Consider the following 3,441-nt stretch of genomic DNA (forward strand, 5'->3'; position numbering starts at 1 on the left):
GCATGAGGTGTACACCTGAAGAAGTGTTGTCATGCATAGACCTCTTGGAGAGTAGTGTAATCAGAATGCCTCTGCTAAGGTGTGAGATCTGTGCTGTGCCAGCAGAGGGAGTGCACAATTCAGTGATAAAGGAATTTGGGGTGTCAGTCTTCATGGGAGCATTTTGTTAGAGTAGAAAAGTTACAGATGAACTGCTTTTATTGTGTGTTTCTGAAGATGGTGGAGTGGAATAATAGTGTAACTCGGTATACACCTAAAGTTCCAGAGATGCAGCCGCACTATATTGTTTTCCCGAGTAAACTAATGCTGGTTTATGGTTTCAGTTGTGATGTTTATGATCAGTGTTGGTCAATGATTTAACAAAATTGTCATACAGTTTCTTGTAAAATTTGCATCTTCTCAGCCTCTTAAAATTCTAATGTGGCTGTCTTTGCACATACAAAAACTTACTGAAGATCTGCTTGCTGTGTGTTAATATTGGTTTTCCTTGTGTTTGAAAACTTTTTTCTCGACTGTGAACAACTCCTGCTACTGGATATAATCAGAGTTTGAGCATAGGATTCCATGCTTAAAAATGTTTCCTCCTGCACGAGCCTGTCGTGTAATTAAACAGTAGGCATGCCAGATGCTTACTGTTTTGGGAAGAAGAGCACATTAGAGATATGTACCATCTGTAAGACATTTTTTCAGGAGAACCCATAGAACTAGAGAATCATGGTATGAAAAAAATTTTGGAAAAGTCTGTGTATCTTTTCATTTAGATTTTTAGGATGTAATCCTGTGAATATTTAGTTCAGTGTTTCAGGTTGATACCATCTCTTATCTAGGAGTTATAAGTGTTTAAAATCTAAAATAATAATATTCTTGCTTCTTGCACTATTAGAAAAATGAAGTTTGCAAGGGAAAGAACACTGAGTTCTCAAGCAAGGAGAGGCAGGGCAGGTTTTACTAGTACCCACAGGTATGCAGGCTCTGCCCACGATATCTTAAGATCCTTGTCAGAAGTATTATATAACCTATACTGTTATGTTCTGGAGCACTGACTTCCTGCCTTTTGGACCAAACTTTCTCAGTGCCTGAAAGATAACAACAGCCCCTGTCCTCTCAGTAACCTGCACCATGTGCCATCAGCAACACCTGTTGGACAGCAGAACTCCTCTGGCATGCATGTCAAATAACTCCACTTCTGGCTGAAACGCTCCTTAGGCTTGAAGTGGGAAAGTCAAGATATTCAGCACAGTTTGATTCTGCAGAAATGTTAAAGTCAGTTTTGTTCCACAAGTATAGGCAATTTTGAAGGGTAATTCTCACCCTTTAACTTTTTGATCCATCTTTTTCTTCACTGGATTTCATAAGGGATATGCAGTGTGTAAGAAGGGGTGCATTGAGAGATAAGACCTCATCTGGACCTCACAGGAAAAATTCTCAACCTAGTTGGTCTTGCTGTTTAATACTTTCCCCAGCTGTAAAATACCTACTATGGAATTTTGCCAGGTGTTTGAGAACTTGTTTCCTGACAGAGCTTTTAAACGCATGTCTTTCCCAAATCATATTCCATGCTGCCTGCTCCCAGTGTCCTTAGAGCACTGTTGGGTTAGCTCACCCATGAACTCAGTCATGCAATTTTAGGGCTCACTAAGTCTGGCATGAAGTACTGACTGCTGGGATCTGCCTTCAAAGCACCCTGTACGTCACTGAAGATAAGCTATGTAAAACTGCTTGAAACATGTTCATATATTTTTAAATACTGTTTAAAAAAACCTGACCAGCCACCACCCTGTCCTCCAGCCACAGTAATTCTTTTTAAGCAATCTGGGTAATATCACCTTTTTTCTGGTGATGTGCAGTGCAGGAGCTATTTTGGCCTTCATACAGTATACAAAACAAGAAGTGTTAAGGCTCTTCGTGATGCTATAAATAGAATGAAGAATTTTTATTAGTGATATTTTCTCAGGAGAGCACGAGACTTAACACAGTCATATACAGGAATTGAGTTGGCAGGTAAATGGGGAAGAAGATTGTGTAGTATGTGTAGTTTCATGATTCCTGTCATAATCTCATATCAAGCTTCTGGAGGGATTTAAATGGCAGAACTTTAATGATTGTTGGTGGCAGTTCACGTAATGGTTTGCATTACAACTTTTGGATATCTCGTTCCATTTTGAGACACAAACTGAACATGTCTAATATTGAGTAAAATATCAAGTCAAAGTCCTTGGTTTTTTTCACTAACCAGCAAGTGTTGAAAAACCAAAATTAGAGTAGTTTCTAGTCATAGTTCCTTTGTATCAACTTCATCTTCTTGTGTCAATTCATCTTTGTGTGCTACAGCCTTTAGTTTCAGTTGGGAAAACAATTAAACTTGTGTTGGCTATTGGATTCATGTTCTGAAAGCCAACGGTGCTAGACTTGCTGTCCAGAGGGGAAAAAAGGGGTAGGTAATGAGCCCAGAGAATAGTTTCACATACTTCAGGGAGCCTTTGTTGTCCTTTGGAAGCTGCAAGAGATACTTGGTATTGAAAGCAACTGCGAGTTTGTAATTTCTGTTTGCAGCATTGCAATATGCTAATTCCATGGGGAGTGAGGCATAAACTTGTGTTCTCTTGAAAAATGAGCAGGACTAAATAGTTGAGGGAGTGGCTTAGAGGTTGATTAAGCAGGGAGCTGAACTGGTTTGCAAGCTATTATATTGGGGGGGAATGTAAATTTTAGGCTTGCAGACCAGGCTTTGGTTGGAAATTGTCATTAACAGAGGAAGGGGGAGAGTAAATTATATATATGTACATCCCTTAGTGTGTGTGGTAATCTTCATGTTGATCACCTTACTAATTTTTTTATACTGAGTGTCAATGCAAAAGGCTAATAGGCCTACAACATCAGGGATTTTTATCATCATAGTTGAGATGCTTATAATTTTCTTTACAATTCATAATACATAAACACTTCACGTTGAACTGAGGTATCTGGTGTCAGCTGCCCTACTAATGGCAGAGGAGTGAGGGGTGAATTATCCCAGGTTGTGAATCCCAGGCAGGACATGGATATAACTCTACTACAAAGTCTGAAACTGTGAGTTTAGGGAAGAAAGCAACAACAAACCCCACAACCACTATAAAATTGAAGGGAGGAGAAGAAGCTAGTGTATTTGAGAAAGAAGGCAGATGTTCTTTTGCAGACCTGTGTGTATTAAGAGGAAAAGCCTGGGGAGTGATAATCCTGAAAGGCAGTAGGAAATTACATTCTCTCTCTCTTTCTTTCTTTTTCACTCTATCTCTCTTTCTTTTTCACTCTATCTCTCTTTCTTTCTCACTCTATCTCTCTTTCTCTCTCTCTTTCTCTCTCTCTTTCTCTCTCTCTTTCTCTCTCTCTTTCTCTCTCTCTTTCTCTCTTTCTCTCTCTCTTTCTCTCTCTCTTTCTCTCTCTCTTTCTCTCTCTCTTTCT

General features: G+C 39.3%; 1 protein-coding gene across 1 annotated transcript in view; it reads left to right on the top strand.

Moving 5' to 3' along the window:
* HSD17B12 (hydroxysteroid 17-beta dehydrogenase 12) overlaps nt 1-3,441 on the top strand; it is a 97,820-nt gene that overhangs the window by 59,539 nt on the left and 34,840 nt on the right.

Source organism: Empidonax traillii, unplaced genomic scaffold, assembly GCF_003031625.1.
Source record: "Empidonax traillii isolate 1590-97213 ecotype Southwest subspecies unplaced genomic scaffold, ASM303162v1 scaffold402:size526523, whole genome shotgun sequence".
Classification (NCBI taxonomy): Eukaryota; Metazoa; Chordata; class Aves; order Passeriformes; family Tyrannidae; genus Empidonax; species Empidonax traillii.